The 18,674-nt window shown below is 35.7% G+C and overlaps 1 long non-coding RNA gene across 1 annotated transcript in view; it reads left to right on the forward strand.

Moving 5' to 3' along the window:
• LOC116177387 overlaps window positions 1-18,674 on the forward strand; it is a 68,281-nt gene that overhangs the window by 15,022 nt on the left and 34,585 nt on the right. The window contains exon 3 of the long non-coding RNA XR_004146663.1: window positions 16,356-16,759. This is a non-coding gene — a long non-coding RNA (uncharacterized LOC116177387). The remainder of the gene's footprint in view (window positions 1-16,355; window positions 16,760-18,674) is intronic.

Below are 18,674 nucleotides of genomic sequence, written 5' to 3' on the forward strand. Positions count from 1 at the left end.
AGAAAGCGTTCGGTAGGTAGTCAAAGCTACTCGTTGAGATAGGAAAATGTGCAAGTTGGTCGTGCAATGCGTATAGAAAACAAATCATAGGAATGCTGCAAAGGTTTAGTCTTATCATTTATATTGAATAATTGAATTATATACGTAATTTAAAATTGCTGTTGTTTGTGTGTCACGAAACTCAGTGGTCTAGTGGTGCACAAATGCCGCCGTTGGGAGCGTGGTCCGAAGACAGACCTAATTAAATTTAAGATTGTCGAAATTATGGATTATTGTGATTAATTAAAATTTAGCCCTTTTGAAAATTATGCGTTCGGCTGTCAATTATTTGTAATTGGAATTAAGTTTGCCCAGTACCCAAGCTACTGATAAATTATATTAATCTGAGCTGAAAGGGTCGTTTGGATTGCTTCTCTTATAATATACTTATATTTTAATTTTATAAACACTGAGAATAGATTCGTTGTTCTATGGGAACTAACTGTCAAAAGTAACGGTTTCGTAAAAATGGATACTTAGACAAATAATTAAGGAATATGTTGCAAAATTGATTTAAACTAACCTTTCTGTTACAATCTTCAACACAACTTAAACTTACTACCTACATCACCTCTCCGCCTCACGGTTCGGAGATGCTTTATTAGGTACTTCTGCAAGCAGCTGGTTTTAAATTAATCGAAGTTTTGACGCTTCTACGCGGTTTGGTTTCATCCAGCGGATTGAAGGGTTTCCGATGTAATTTTTATAGGACGGCCACTCACACCTACATCACCTTAAAAACCCTAAATTTATCTCTCCACCCGCATTTTAAAATTCGGTTGTCGTTGCGAACGATGCGGATCGAATATAAATAACTAAAAGTACAAGAAGGTTGCGATAAACCATTGGAATTTTGTCGTAATTTTAGGTTAGTAACATCTTCCGCATTCCTTATATCTCTCGTACTAGAAGCTTTCGTGTTTTAAATTCATTTTGCAGCAGGTGAGAATTGGGGCAGTAGTGCAGTATGCGCATGGCGTATTGTGGAATTTTTCTGGTTACAAAATCGTGACCGACTGGCATAGGTACTTATTTGGGTTCAAATTTCTGATAAACTAGTGCAGAAATACTCTTGAAAAAGCATTGATTTAATTCGAGATTCGTGTCAATTGATGAAAGTTGTCAGAAACTAACATCGTTTTCCACTTGAATGACGTTTGAATCGGTTTTTTGTCTTAATATAGTCCTGGCATAACATGATTTTGCTAATTGGATTTCTTGTCGAATTTTCGATAAAATTATGAGAAATGCAATTGAAAATTAACTAATTCGTATATCATTAGATGAAAAAAAATCTCCTTTCGATTGGTGTAGGGAGCAACAATCTGCAGAAAAACGTTTTCCCATGTTAATTGCTGTTTTGGAATAGTAACTCGGTATAGTGGTGTGTAATGGTACGCGGTCAAAACTCCACCCAACAGACACCTACTTAGCTAGGTCAAATTACCATTATTTTAAACAATTTCGAAGGCATTAATCAAAATCCGTAAATTCTAAAGAAATCACCGAGGAAATCACTAATCAAATTTTGAATTTAAATCAGTAGCCAGATTTGTAAAATCAAACAAAGAAAATTAAGATTTACAAAAATTTTATAAAAAAGTGGACAATGACTGTTCTTCTAACTTCGGAACCGCTTGTGTAAGTTTCAAACAGCATTACGGAGAGACATTCGCCTTAGGCTTAACAGTCTTTTTATTTCCCATTCCTCGTACTTAAAAGTGCAATCCACCTCCACTCATCCGTTCAACATCGTTATTCTCCGGTGATATTTGCTCCGCTTCGTCTCGCGTATTAATAAAACGTACGCCTACCTTCGTCATCTTGCACGTGGCGTTGTTATTAAATAAATCCAATTAATTTGTCCGATAACGCCTCTACAAAACAACTTTCATCTTACGTCGAAATTACCATTAAATGTTCTCTTATTTCTCTTATAAATTGGAACATTCCACATAAAGGACTGTTATTTCCAGTGTGCAAACCAGAAACTACGTTGACAACGCGTAAATACTTTACTACAGGGTGGTTCGCTTGATCTTCGGCATTATTTCAACCTAGAGAAACGACATCCCTCTGCAGTTTACACAACAATCGTAACTGAAACTAAGAAACTAAAATATGCATAAAGGTTTACAATGCAATGACGTATAAAACCAAAAGAAAAACATAGTTCAGAAAACCCATTAACGACAAGCTACTTTAACGATCCTCTGTTAATTTCTACGCAAATAATTCAAACATCTCCTGCACAGTTTAAACGATGGTGTAAACGGTTTGCTGAAGTTAATTGGCTGATTAGGTTCATTGGACACACAAGAGCGCAACGTATCGATTTTTGATTGACTTATTGATGCGATTTGTGAGCGAAATTAACCAAAACGAAAATAAATTCATTTCAATTAGGTACCGTAATTTATGTTCTTCCCACTGTAATGATTGTGTAACATACTATACTATACATTTAAAAGTTTACATACCTTTGCTTAAAACTATTTATTGCCCATTTGGTTTAGACTTTGAAAGTTTGTGGAATCTTTATTGAGCATTGGATTTTTTGACATCTATATTAAAGCTTTACGAATCCTAGTTTTGAAGTCCTTGCTAAAAAAGAATTTGAAGTTTCTAGGTATTGCAATTGCTGGGATCTCAGCCGGACAGCCAGCCATAAGAATATACCAGCGTAATTTTTTTCAAAAATGCGCTAAAAATACGCCTAATTCAAACTTCAAACATTTTCGATCGCCCCCGACTGTAACGCAACAATTTTCCATGACCATAAACAATTTATTTTAAATTACCTCTTCAAAATTGCCACTGTTTAATATTTTAATTCTCATTAGATGTTCAAAAGGTATATACTTACTGCTTATTCTGATATTAAAACATTTTAAATTAAATTATTATCGTAGCCTGTTGAAAAGGTCACGCTTCGCAATATAACATCTTGATTCTACACACGCATTTTAATTTTTTCATTACGCCTAAAATAGAAGAAAAAGGTACACAATTCATTTATCACGTACAAGTTTATTACATCTACGCCTAAAATTAGACTTTGCGTTATCTCTTCATATTTTCCGACTTTACGTCTGCCATTGCAAATTAACATTTTATTCTAATTGTACTAATTTGAAAAACAAAAATTAGTCAGTGTGAAATTAATTTAAATACTTAACGTCGACATGGTTCAACTTGCAAAATTTGAATTACCGCTGAGCATAATACTAATGTATTACTTACGTTATTTTTAAATTACATAGAAAGTATTTTTTTTTCACAAATTGGGATTGAGGTAAAAATGTAAAATATACCTATTGCAAATTAAGCTACGAACAACGTTATGATAACACGTCGCGGCCCGTCCAAGCATAGGTACTGCTTCGTCCGCTGTCACAAGCTAGGAACGCCACTGGATTCAAGTGATTGAACGTTAATTTGCTTAGTTTTGAGTCAATTGTAATCAATAATTTTTAATTTCATTTCATTTTTTAATAAATAAACCAGTATTTCTTTCGTTAATTTGACTTCTATCATCTCAGTGTTATACAGGGATAATAAAGCCTATAAAGAAGCAGGGTGGCGCTCAGCCCTATGGTAAGTTGTAAAAGCGGTGCCGAAGATTATAATACCCTACACGAATCAACCACTGTGGAAGGTCTCAAGCCTTTCAACATTGCAACCCTAGGCTATAGCTGGCCGGTTATGCGGCGGGTTTGAGTTAAAGCAGCGCCAACCTACTGTTATATGTTCCATATCGCGCTTAAATGGGATAACAAGGCAGGTGTAGGTTTTTGTTGTGTGTTAATTCTGGCATAATAGGGGACACCTCGACGTATCATATACGTTTACACGCTAGTTCTAATTTATGTAAAGATATAGAAGTATAAAAAAGCGCTTATTGTAGACTAAAACCCTGCATATTATCTAATACTCATAAATGGCGGATATTGCTATATTCTTGTAAGAATATTATGCGTTTACTATTTCCCATTGGTATACGATTTATATGCGTATATTAAAGTGGTGTTATATTTATATACGTTTATGAAACAAATGCTAAAGAACGGTTATGTCTATACGTATTGTCAACGTAGAACGTGATCTCTATGGTTTATATATGTATATGAATATAAATCGGATTTTAAACGTAGGTATAAAATTGGTCCACACAAAAAACGTATACCATAGTTCTAATGCCGAATGTATCCTTTCGAAGCGCTTTAAAATCGTTTTTTAAACGTAAGGGTATTTACTGTGTCATTGTAACATATAGGACCTGAAGGTTTATGGAATAATGTTTACAACAAATTTTGTAGCAGATACTTGGTCCTTATCATAACTATGGGACAAGAAGTAAAACGATGGCAACAAACGGTCGAACTTCACATGAACACAGTCAACATCATATCAAAAGCTAAATTTGTTTGCTAAACGTAGTTTTCGTTTCTTTCATTTAATGGCTTACCAAAGCTATTATGGTATAGTGTAATCAAAAGCATTCCTCCTTCATTTTCTAAAATTGCGGTTCGTACGAATATGAAAGATAAAGATAAAAACACTTTATTGCTATCATTAGAATAAAGTAGCGAAATAAAGTTATTAATTTTTTACGGTGTCTAACATTCTATTTTTTATTGGCACTAAAAGTATTAAAATGAGATGTTAAATTACGATAAAGTACCTACATTACGCGTTATTTACATGGCGAGATGATTAACAGTAGTTTAAAATTGTACAGTCAGAACAACATACATATGTTTAACCTTCCTAGCGTGAAGCGTCACTGCGGCATAGGAAATTTAATGTAATATGTAAAAAAAACAATTCCTCCGGTTTTTCTCATTTGGGGTTATGTGGAAAAGATGTAGATGCAAAAGTTAGTAATTTTTTATTCCCTACAACTTCTACTTCGAGCATTTTTGTCTCACTGCAAAATACCAATTTCCAACCAATTTTAATTTCCGAGATCTCTTCCGCGTAAAAATTCAGAGGTTTTAGTTATTTTTCCCCGATTAAAAATCACCTTACCTATATAAAACAAGTTGGAAAATACTCGATGCGTCGAGTAACTTTTTGTGACACAAAATTAATGCTTCAAACCCGAGCATTCTTTCTTCGAGAGTTATACTTAAAAAACCCTTGCATCCGACCGAACAGCCAAAGTGAATATACAGGGTGGCCATTTGAAAACGAAACATACCCCCTTTGGGGACCTCAAAACATTTACGAAAGAATCCTCGGATCCGTCAAATTTTGATTCAAGGGGGATTTTTGCTTGTTTCACCTCCCTGAAGGGACAAGTGCCCCCAACATTTTAAATCGAAGGGAGAGCCGTGCGATACCTTAATTTGAAGGTATTTTTATGTGGATTATAATCATTAAGTTTTAAATCAATTTTATTTTAAGTGTTTTAAGCTAAAATCAATCAAGTAAATGTTGAAAATGTGGGCCTTCGACTTCCATCCAATAATACATGTTTTATTCAAACCTTTCCCGTACATTTTGAAAAACTTCTGGGGTGATTTGGCGACATTCATCAATTATTCTTTGTCGCAAGTTGTTGTCGATGTTGGCTGAATAGTATAAATTTTAGTTTTTAAATGGCCCCATAAAAAATATATCGGACTTATGTTCTGGGAACTAGGAGGTCATTCAATAACTTTTCTTCTTCCCATCCATTGTCCTGGAAACGTTTGGTCCAAATATAGACGAACCCTTGCAGCATAGTGGGGTGGCTCACCATCTTGCTGAAATACTAGACGATTTTCCAAGTACTCGTTGTTATTTGCTAGTATCTCCACTAATGCTGGATGAATCATATTTTCTCCAGGTACATTTCTCCTGTTAAATTGCCAGGTAAAAAGAAGGGGCCTACGATATGGTTACCAAATATGCCAACCCAAACATTCAATTTTTCGGGATGTTGCCCCACGAAATATTCTGGGATTTGAATCAGCCCAATAGCGACAGTTGTGGCGATTCACAGTACCGTTTAGGAAAAAGGAGCATTCGTCAGAAAAACATACATGTAGAAAGTGTTGATCATTTGTGGCTTGTTCAGCTGTAGTTTCACAAAATTGTACTCGCCTATCAAAATCGTCTTCCATTTAGTTCTTGTACGAGATGTATTTTGTACGGATGAAACTTGTGTGTTTTTTAAAAGAGAACGGATGAACCGATTACGATGAAATTTTGTAGGTGGAACTTTATTTGGAAACGCCCGATCGTTTTAAACATTAGTACACATGTTCTTAAAGATATAAAAAAAGGTTTTTTGTCAGAGCTACGTAGTTGTAAAAATGTGTGAAGATCTCAAGGATCGTTCGATATTCACCTGTATCGGGTTTTTTATTTTCCTATAGTCCTATAGAAAATTTTCATGAAGCGCAAGCCGAAGCAACCAATAAATTAAACGAAATCCATTTCCACACGTAGCAAAGCAAGTGCTGTTGCATTTGGTCGCCCAACAGCTAGGCTATAACGAAGAACTCTCAAGTAAATATTCCCTTTCCTAAATATATATAACGTAACATGAATGGGTAGTTTCAGTTAAAATTAATGGCTAATCAGGGTCAGTGTATATTTTAAAAAAAATAGTATATTAAGAAACAAGTGTATAATCAAGTCTTTGACGCACGCGCAACGATTTTAAGGGCACGACGCGCAGCGGAGAAGCATCTTTCAAACAAGGTCTTAAATGCATCGTTCATGCTATCATATATGAAGGAAATGTCAAAGTATTTAAATCTTCTACCCTTCGATGCATTCATTCAAAACTTCAATCAATATTGCGATGACAAGTGGAACAGATTTGGCAGAATACCTACTCTAAAGCACGTGCGTTTGTAAAAGCTTCCCACAAAGGATACGAACCAAAGACACCTTTTTCATTTGCAAAAGGCGATGCGAAAGGATATCTTATTTCACTCCCAAATTACAAATAGAGTTTCATATGTCATATTTGATGTAACGTTACTTAGCAACGCTCGGCGTGTTTATTGACCTTTTTACGCACGCCTGAGCGTCTTTTAAACAGCAATTCTGATGCAGGTATAATAAAAACTTAGATTAACACACCAAGAAACTACAATATAACTTTAATAACACAAACGCGTTTCGACAGTAACGTTGTCATCATCACGCGCTGATTATATTTTTCTTTATTGAATTGAGCCTTATATAATTACTGCCGAAAAATTTCATTACACCAACACACTAATACAGTATTGTTTTTACGGTATGTAGTGTTCAATTAGTAAGGTGATGTCAGTAATTAGATACACGATAAAGATGTATTTCATTTGTCCGCTGAAATACGGCGTTCTATTGTAATTAAAAATCGTTAGTGTTAAAAGTATCTACTCAATACCAAATTAAAAGTTTCACTCGGCAACTTTATCAAATTGCAATTACGGTGACATTGCATCAACTTGTCTCCGGATTAATTAATGCGCTCACGTTCCGTAAGCTTTCCAATATGCGGAAATTCAATGCGAAAAATATCGATGTCTCTAAAGCGCACAAAAAAGTTTACAAATTGCATATGCATACACCCTTCATAATAAAAATATTGCAATTTGTTGCCCTCTTTCGAATATTTATACAGTAACAACATAGCCTTATCCCTTTATTAGCAGTTAATATAAAGGAAGGAAACTTGAACGGAAGGTTTCATTAAAATTTTGGGCTGAGTACCGCATGAGCTCTGAAATGGACAATGACAAAAAATTAGTCCAAACGGAGTTTTTAGCGCATTTTTGAAGAAAAATAGCGGTGGCTATTTGAAAACGAAACAGAATCTATTTTGGAGACCTCAAAATCTCTACAAAAAAATCCCCGGACCCGTCAATTATTTATTTAAAGGAGAATCATTTTTTTGCTAGTTTCGTCCCCCTGAGGGCAAAGTCGTAGCGGAGGTAACAAGCGCCCCCAAAATTTTAAATCGAATGGGGGGTCGACTGATAGCTTATTTTGAAAGTATTTTTATGTGGATTATAACCTTTAAAAATCGCTACTAATTTACGTTACAAAAACGTGTTTTCTTATGAAAAAAAGCCTTGTAAATTAATTAGTTAAATAACAAAAATAAATACAACAATAAATACAAAAAATTTTGTTCTCCTACATTCTGAACCGTACTTTTGGTTGTTGTTCTTTTTCTTTTTAATACTCGTAGGTACATATGCCAATTCTGCAACGGAAATCTTGTTTATTTTTGCAGCATTTTAAAGTTTAATAGTGATTGTCAATTACTGTTGTCAGATCATAGTAGTGATAAATAGTGCTTTAAAGTTATTTAGTTGCAAAATCGGTACATTGAAAAGTGATACCTAATGGGTTATTCACTTGCTGAAAGAGTTGATATAATTTAGGTTTCGGTCATTTCTCATATGCATATAAAATATACATAAATTACATAAGGCAAGTTTTTGTTTCAAGTTTAGTGGACAATGACGAAAATGTATCGTTAACCCAACGGTGAAAGATGGTGACCGTAAGTAACATTCTTGACGATATTGTGAAATGGTGTTCGGAATGTCACGGGAAAATCTGTTTGGATTGATACACGTGTTGCATTTACATTTTCCAATTGGCGCTTAACCACTTAACATTTCAACATCAAATCAAAATTATTGTTTATTTATCAGTCTTGCGGAATCCACCTAATCGAAATAGTTCTATTTTTTTTCGGTTACATAGAAACTATTTAAGATTCCTCGCATTTTGGCACAAACTTGATTTCGCTAATGCCAGTATGCGTAAATTTAAAATATCATCGCGCTATCGTTGCCAAATTACCGCGACGATTTTTCAGTAATTAAATGGGCGTTCGTGGAATCTTCCAAATTTCCATTTTAATGGAATCTGTCATTTTCTCATGTATGAAATCGCCTCGCCGTTTACACAGGATCGTATGCTGATGTTTCAATACCTAACTGTTCAGAAGGAATTTCAGACGTCGGTATGACCCAGAAGCATCGCTATTTAGAGGTCCGCACGTATGGTTACTCCACCAATTTTGAACTTTAAAAACAAAGGCGCTAGGTTACTAAAATACTGCTGTACCTTTGATGTATGGTATAATGTAATAAAATAATGTGAACCACAATGGTTGTTTTAATTGTCCTTTACGATGTAAATATATCGAACTTGTTCCAGATTAACATTTGGGTATTGTTCCATAATATTTACATTTGTTTCATGTCATTTCAACCGTGATCGATCTAGCTCAGGCAGCAGGAACATAATTTACCTAATCCGGAGGGAAGTGCGCTGGCGGGCTAGCCTATTAAGGCAATTACGCATAATGTTATTTGTTGAACGAAAGAAACACCACAATCTGTTTGTGTGCAAAATGTATGTAACACAATAAAATCCTCTGACTGCTCCATAAGTCAAGTGAAAAACTTTCTCATTGCTCTAGGGGTATTACAAAAATTTTATATACCTTTGTCAAGAGTAATTCATAGACACTTTCGCTTAACGCCATCTTTTTATCGTCGTAATAATTTTTAACCCCTTTTTTAATATCTGGAAAGGTATTGTAAGATTTAGCAAACGCTGTGATGTCTGGTGGTTTTATTCTTGTGGATTGCTAATTAGAGCCTTTTCTTACAAACTAGCTGCTTTTATTTCAGGTCTAAATACCGAGAGTGAAGTTTTTTACTTCATAACTGACTTTACGCGCTTCTATTACTCGAATGACTTCTACGTTTCGTATGTCTCGCAGCTAATTGCCAATATTCTGGATTCTGTCCATTATTTTCCGTAAGTCACCTGAGCCTATCTGGTATACATATATAAAACGACGTAAGTAAGTGTACTAATTAATTATCCTTTAAGCTTCCTGGCGAATAACGTTGCGTACCCAGTACTATTTGTCGTAGAAAGCTCTACACAACTGTTTTACGCAACTTACGTAACTATCCGTTACCATTAGCGACGCGAACGAAGACAATAATCTCTGTTTATTACAATAAGTGTGTTCAGTACATTACCTTGTACCTCTACGTGAAGAGCGCGTGTCTCCATTTCGAAAATGTTCCCCCGCGTGAATCTGTCATCCGTAATATGGATGACCTTCCTATAAATTAGGTGATAACCGCAATTTTCTTGGATGGAAATTTGTACTCCAGATGAAAACCGGTAACACTTTATCGTGACTTAATTAAACGTTCTCCGATTGTTCGCGAATTTAGATGCGGATGACTTACATTCTTACACCGAAATGTACGTGCGAACCCTTTTGAAACCAACCCCGTGTGTCTAAAAATTCCCGCACACACGGTATCTGTTGTCGCTTATCTTGAAAGATAACAAATCATTTTAATCTTATGCCCAAATGAAAGATGTCATTTACTCGTTGTCATTGGATACTCTGAGCAATGCATATTTGATTTATAGTTAATAATTGGGAGAGCGAGCGTTTTTTCTATTTTGTCGCTTATAAGCGACAAAGTGACATTCCTCGAAAAAGATGACGTTTGCGTTGTCAAATACGAGCGCAAATGCCTACTTTGGATATCGATTGTAGAAAAACGTCATTTTATTTCTGTTCGCTATAAAGCGGTACATGTGTAAATTTCCCTATGCTTACCGAAATTTAAATTCGAAAAAAACATATTGATATTCGGATGCCAACCTAAGAAATCAGCTATGCTTTGTTGACCTTTTTCTTCTCCAGGTTGAACCTACGAGATATAGCCGTTGTTATCCAAATAGACGTGCTTCTATGTTTAAAATGTGTTCCTGTAATTTCTCTTTTTGAACCAAGGTGAAAACCGGTTTATGACGTCCTAGTCCATTTTTAATCAATCCTCTCTGTTTAAATTGCCCCGCACCTTTTTTCACCCTTACTTCAATTGTAAATTGAGGAACCCTATGGTCTTTCCACGTCTTGAGGTACCGAAGTCTTCCTTCTAGGTTCTCCTCGGCAGCCAGACGTATAGTGTTCTCGATTGCGTTTCCGTTTTTCTTATGTATTTTCCCACAGTACTGAATCATTTGCTATCTAAGCACTAAAATAGTATATTAAGATACAAGTGTATAATCAAGTCTTTAAAGCACGCGCAACGAGTTTAAGGGCACGACGCAAAGCGGAGTGCCTTTAACGTTGCAAGTGCTTTAAAGACTAATTATACACGTGTATCTTATAGTATTTTTTATTATACCTGCAGTATAATTTAAAAATAGGGAATATAATGAAGTCATATTGACGTTATACTCGAATATGTGTCTAATTAAGTGGGCTGGGTGTTCGTAATTTCACGATTGCCATGGAAATGTCACTTGACGTTTGCTTATAAAAATCATCGTCTTTGTGAATTAAACGATTTCCGTTGAAAAAGATAATACACCGCCCATTAAATCGATTGTTGTAAAATCTAAACAAACGTTGGTAGGTGTAAAATCCAAATCAAGTAAAGCCTATTATAAAGAATATGAAAAGTTGTTCCCATGGATGAATAGGAAGTTACTTACGAATACAGTCTTAAATGCATCCATAATGCTGGCATATATGAAGGAAATGTCAAAGGTATTAAAATCTTCTATATTTTGGTGCATTCATTCAAAACTTTAAAGCAATGCTGCGATTAAAAAGTGGAACAGATTTGGAAGCATACTCTAAATTACGTGCGTTTGTGAAAGCTTCAACCAAAGGATGGGTACAAAACTCAAAGAAATGTTCTGCATTTACAGAAAGCGACCTAAGAGAATTTTTTATTTCATCCAGATGACAGTTTCAAAAGTCATACTTGAAGTAACGTTACTTAGCAACTTTAAAGCACGTGTGTTTGAAAGGCCCTTTTTCGCACGCATTTGAGTGTTTAAAACGGAGATTGTGATTCAGGTATAATAAAAAAGAAATTGTGAATGTAGTTAGGTAAAACGAGATACCATCAAATTTTCAAATAAAATTCGGATAATGCGCCTATAAAATGTTGCTCAGATTCGAAATTTGTAACTTGTAACTTCACGGGTGGAGTGCCACTTGTAACACCACTTGCCTCCTCTCGAGTATACTGGAAACGCTCTTGAGGATGTGGGCATTTTACTTATTGGGAGGGCTTTTTCTATTTTTCACCTAACTAGGAATGAAACCGAAAACGTCAAAGAAAATTATTTCTTTGCGTACCTACTATCTATACCATTACACCGGGGTTTTTCCAGCATCTTAGCTTAAAAAAGACGCTACTGAGGCAAATATGTAACAAAGCGCTCGTTTTCCACCTTAAAGTTACCAGTTTTAGTGATCACTCTGTGGATGAACATCTGGTATCTAGAAGCGATTTAAATTGGGCGCGTCGGTACCAAAAGTGCGGTGCCGAAATTACTTGTGTTGGTTCTGGAAGTTGAAAATAAAAGGTAAAGGTAATTGTTTTCATTCCTAGAGTTGCGTTTGAGCCGCCGCGCCGATACCGCAATCACACACTGTAATTAATTCGCCGTTTGCCACGGTTCCCGTCAAGATATTTCAATTGTCTTTGTTGCGTCCGACAGCCATTTAGAAGACGAACGCAAATTAATCTTTTACAATCTCACCTCATTAAGTAATTATTAGATAGTTTTAATTTCTATTTTAATTTAAAATGAACATTAAAGCTGCAAGGTCATTCAGGTTTACGCGGGTATCCAGTTAAATAAGAGACCTTTTGCCGACCTGAGGGTTAATGTAGAAATATTATCACGCAAATTAAGTAAGGGTAGTTAGAGGAAGATACTTTCTCCGGCGTGTTATCTGTGGCTTCCGTTTCGCAACCGTTCCGAAACCTTGTCCAGGGGCAAGTCCGCATTTCTTGGTGGCGCTCGAGTCCGTCCGTCCGTCCCGCTCAGTCGGCCGTTTGAGTTGGAAGTGATTCATACTTAATTTAATTGTGAATGTATATAGTTTCTTTATACCTACTTAATTAAATTTAATTCAACTGATTACATATCATTGCAAATTTGCGGCCCCGGGGGTACTTTTTAGATGTTGGAACAAACAAATTTCGATGATGGCTTAAGCATCTTGCAATTGTCGTACAACACCACAATGCGCCATATCAACATCTGGTGCCCCCTTCACGAATTTCAATTCACCTGATCTAGATCCTGAATAGTATTTTGGCTTTCAGTATTAATTTCAGCACACTGATTCTTCAACTTTCTATTCAAATCTTTTTTGCTCACTTGATTAAACAGGGTGAAAAATTTATTTGAAACACTAAATATATCTCCAAAATAACTCTCTTTTAAAAGAAGCTTTTTATGGTATCCAAAATTATAAAAAGTTTGCTACCAATCTGCGTACTATAAATTTGTGGTCAGTGGTCAAAGGGAGCATATCTTTTTTAAATAGCAACCACTAGTTGCATTACGTATTCTTGAACAGTATGTTTTTTTCGGAAAGAGTAGCATAAAAAGGTTATTATATTATTACTCAATCAAATTTAAGAGAAAAACTCGAATTAAGAAAAATAGCATCCTTCATTTCTTAGTTAATTAATAATCGTCCACAAGATGGCGATTTAATAAAGTCGGAAATCTTTATCAATTTGTTGTTTAAATCCCGGTCTACAATCAAATAAAAGCTAGGATGATAAATCATATTTCAAACAAGCTAACTTAGGAAATCTCACGAGGCCGAAGTGAAATCATGCCGAATTTGCATTTCTAACTTAATAGCCATAATTAAAATGATCCCCACTGCAGACATCTAGTCCCCGAGGCTTCCGTAATACATTAAGTAAGAAAGCGCTATTGCAATTAAACGACGCAACCAAAGACATGTTTCATTTCCACCACGATTTACGAATAATAATGAAATACATTACGAAATCAACCCTTTAAATTTGGGCAAACTGTAAACCTCGGGTATGTAAAATGCTAATGCCTAATTGTTCTACCCTTAGATTTTTTTAGAATTTCTAACTTCGCAACGAAACGAAAAAAATGTTTAATTGCAAATTTAAATCTACCATTATAAAGTGAATCATGGAGGAATGGACTATAGGCCGGTAAAAGGTAAAAGGTTTGCTCCTATTTGAATCTAAAGAAACGGACGATTACCACAAGGTCATGTATATTGCTGTGTTTATTTCGTCTTACAGGATGAAATTTTCGGACATCTTAATTAAGATGGGACAAGGGCGGTTTTTTATGTATTAACATTTGTAATTAAATTTTATTAATTTGTCGTTGGTCTATGTAACGGCACGGAGATTATGGTCATAGGAGAAAGCGGTTAAGGTTGTTTTTGTTTTCATTTTATTTAGCGTGGAAATTTCTGGGAATTTTATTTGGCCTTTATCTGTTATCAATTGACAGGTGGATGTGATTTATCGCCTTTTCTGTGTAGTTAAGAGAGATGAAATTTTATTTTTTTCCTGGAATTTAAGTTTTTTACTATCTGATAACAAATTGATTTATAAAAATTACTCGACCTCTATTTTTTGGTTGTTATAATTTTGATTTTCGGAAGAAGGGTTTTCGCCTTAAATAGGACGTGAAGAAGGAAAGCGTCGCTTTTAGCCACGTTCAGCGCAGTGCTACCTACGTCTCGTTGAAGTTTTAAAATGGGCTTTGAGCCACAGTCAACGCAGAACTACGTTTCACAAATCACACTTTGAAGAATTTAAATCAGCTTTTAACCAGAGTTTGCGCCGTACTACGTTTCGTTGAAATCGGCTTTTTGCTACGTGCAGCACCAAATTACGTTTGTTAAGGTTTTGAAATCGACTCTTTGCTACGTCAGTACCTAGTTACTTTTCGTAGAAGAAGTTATTTCGAGTTATTTGCGAGTTCCATCGTGAATTATTTGTGTTGAAGCTACAGCCAGCATTGAAAGTTTCGCCTATTGTGAGTTTGAAGTTCGAAGAAGTTCCGTTTGCGTAGCCGGAAGAAGAATTCGCGGCTAGTTTTTGTTCTACGTTTTGATGTTTTGGCCATCAAAGGTGTTTTAAGGAGAGGTGTTTGTCGGCGCCCTCCCAAGTGTGTTCTCAACATGACTCAGTTTGAAGTTGAGTTTATTGGAAACGTTTTTGCCTACCCGACGAGAAGATGCTGCGATTACCCGGCCGTTAGTATAACGTGTGTTTTGTGAAAACTGTTTTTTGTGAACTGTGTAAGAATATCTTTTATTTGGACATTTCAATTCTCGAACAATTTTTATTGGATTCTTGCCCAAGGTCCATTTTAATTATTCAAAATTTTGCGGATCAGTTTGGAGTTTAAGGCATATGATTGGTGGGTTACCACCATCTGTTAGAAGTTAACAGGTTAACTGAGAGCAGAGTCGAATCTTCTTCTGTACTGGGGAAGTTTTGTGCCGTGAGTAAGGTAAAGAGCTAGCTAGGTTTTTGTTGTGGTCTTTTGTGTACGCTCTTTCTGGCCTACGGACCAGTGCACACAGCACTCTTATTTGGCGCCCAACGTGGGGCACACAGCAATATGAAAAATATTTTAAAGAAATACTATAATTGATTCCGGTAAGTTCAGTTATCTTTATATGGACAATGCCAAATACCATTCATGGCAGACAGAACAGCTTCCAATAACATCGCGGAAGGAAGATAACGTCAAAGAATTGCCGCTTAATAAAAAAATATTCAGGAAGACGCAAGAAATATCACAAAATTCATGCGGAAAACTGACGGAAATGCCTTCAACATGCGAAAAAGAAAGAACAAAGAATTTGGGACAGGGACAACGCTTTAGATGCGTTGGAGAAATCATTAATTTATTAACATATCTGCTGAAGACAGCTATAAGTATGAAGAAAAATCGACACACAGTTGACACTCATTCGTACATTTAAAACTTTATTCAGGAGACCCTTTCATACCCCTGTTAGTTGTTACTATGGTGCGGAATTTTCATATTTGTGCACTAGTAATCTTGGTTTGCGACAACGGTTTCCTTCGCATACAGATAAAATACATTCCTTTACAGCACGGTTACATGATACAAGTAGATCATATTATAGTAGAGCAACTTTTATATATACCCTGGAATAAGTTTTTAGAATCAAACGCAATATTCTCGTAACTAAACAGACACACCTTTAGATCTGCACCAATACCTAATATGCGGATTGCGATGGTTTTGCAGTTCATTAATTTAATAAGAGATTATATGCCTAAGTTGTGCAGTTGAAGCTGATGATGCTTATCACATTGTACAAAGTGGATCAATTAAACCCTATTGGATAACTACAGCTAAACGTGGAATGCATTGTATTGCTTTGTGATTAAATTCGTGTATTTTAAGCACCCACTGAATACCAGTAATTATGTATAAGCACTATGAGTAACAAAATCCCTTTTCATTTTCAGATTTGAAAGGGGACGTTAAATAAATACGAAGTCGCAGTCACAAATGGGAATCCAATTACGACACAATCTCGACTGTCATCCAGTGTGATAAACCCAGGCGTGCTGCGAGAACAAGAACACACTGGAGCTACAAAATTTAACAACAGATATACGGAATGTGAAAATTATGACACGTTGCTTGTTTCGTTAAATTTAACAGAGTTTTATCTAAGAAAACTGTCAAAACTTGTGCCATCGCCGCGTAACCGACGTGCGCGAGTTTACCCGTGCATTTGTTACGTGCGAACAAAGTGAAAACTTGGTACAGCTGCTGAAAACAATTGCAACTCCGAAACTAATAACCGAACCTCCTGGAAATTTATGGAACAAGTTCAAATGCGCTCGCCCACCTTAAACTCAATTTGGTAAGTTCGTTTAGGTTTATACATTTCATTAATCGCGGGGAGCTTTTGTCTCGGGTTCGTTTCAGCAGAGCCCATTCATTTTCCGAACTTCTTCTAATAAGGCGCTTGTCATTATTTCTCGGCAAGATTATATTTACCACGTAATTTGCCATCAATTTTGTATTACGGTTATTGTGTTGACGTGCGGTTTTGAGTTACACTAATCAATATCTGACTGTGACCGCGCTAATTTTATACAAGCTCATAAAATTGGACAATCAACTTTTTTATCGTAATTTACTGGGTAGCTTTATGATGAATGTTTTATCTGGATAATGTATTTTAAAGCGCTTAGAATTTCGTGCTTGGTTGATTTTGAATTCAGGTCCACAAAGTTATTTAGGTTCGACGCTTAGCTATAATATAATCGTCTAGATAATGCTTGCAGAGCTATATAACACAAATTTAACAAAAATAACTGCAGTTTTAGTTGTATATACTACTGTGGAACTGTTTTTTTGTTGCAACACATTGAGCTAATGTTTATGGGGTACCCACTTTGTTCTAAATGTATTTAGTTTCAGAAGCGTAAACAGGCTATATTGTTTTTTTGTGCGGAATGTTTGGTCACACATGCATATTTTGGCGCGTGTAAGGGTTTGCGTGAATCAACCTGTATATTCCATAGACATACCGTTCAGTCATTAAATCTGTTCCAACATTTATGTGAGAGAGATATCTATACAATAGAATACCGAGCATGCGTACTGAGTTGTCTGTCAAATTGACATTTCCGACATTTCATTGGCGTGTTATTTCCCTAGAACGTAAAGGGGTTTACGGTGTTACAGTAGAAAATGCGAGTAGTTTTTACGAAAGTAATAATTAAAATGGTGCGTTTAATTTGTGGTGAACGTAGCAGTAGAGAAAGGGCAATTTCATTCTATGCGTAAGTTACAAAATATGTGCTACGCAACTTAATATGAAGTGACCAATTTTTGCGACGCCTATGGTTATTAGTTGTTACCTGCGGATGCTACTGCGCATGTGTTCTACTACGGTGTAAAATATATCTCTGTCTTTGTTAGGTGGGGAGGTATGTTGGCACAGATGCTCCTTATTGAAAGTAAATGGGAGGCCATGTCTATGTATAGATGATCTAAGGCCGTAATAATCAGCCATTGTGATTCTTCACGAAAAAATGCGACCGCATAAATTCAGCTTCAACAAATTGCAGCGTTGTCGATGTTTATCAGCTTCAACAATTGCTGCTGCTGGGTCAGAAGTTTAGCCTAAATACAGTACTGAAATCACAGGCGGAAATTTGGCAACATACCGCAATGTCTGCATAAAAACTGCAACTATGTAGAAAAGAGACTGGAAGGTCTAACGATTTACGTTCTTCGAAAATCAAAATAGTAAAAGTGAGTGTGTGAAAATGTTTCAAATTGTAGGTTACGCCACTGATATAATGAAAAGATAACGCACCGCGGTAGATCATACATCCATTCGCACTTTAAGAATAAATCAAATCTTCGCCGAGCCAGTCCGAAAAGAGCGGCCAATACCTACTATCCGTTAAAATTTTCGAATGTGCACGAAGCGAAAGGAGGACTCGTCGTTTCTGTTCATTTGGCTCAAAATACCTAAACTATAACAATTAAATTAAAAACGCAACGAAGGAAGGCCGTATACTATCACGATAATTCGAGAAAAGAAAGCAATACAGATGCGTAGCCGTCCAAGGGGCTGAAAGGGACATTTTGTAAATCGTGCGTCATTCATATCGCATCTAGAACCCTTTAAAAAAATGCATTTGATGTCTAACATGAATAAACCACCAGAAATATCCCAAGAATAGTGATAATTGCAGGCTATTTTATAGTTTTGTTATTTTTTTAAATTTTTGAAAATTATTTGGAGTGTTCGAAACCCA

The sequence above is a fragment of the Photinus pyralis genome, unplaced genomic scaffold (assembly GCF_008802855.1).
Source record: "Photinus pyralis isolate 1611_PpyrPB1 unplaced genomic scaffold, Ppyr1.3 Ppyr1.4_LG7, whole genome shotgun sequence".
Taxonomy (NCBI): Eukaryota; Metazoa; Arthropoda; class Insecta; order Coleoptera; family Lampyridae; genus Photinus; species Photinus pyralis.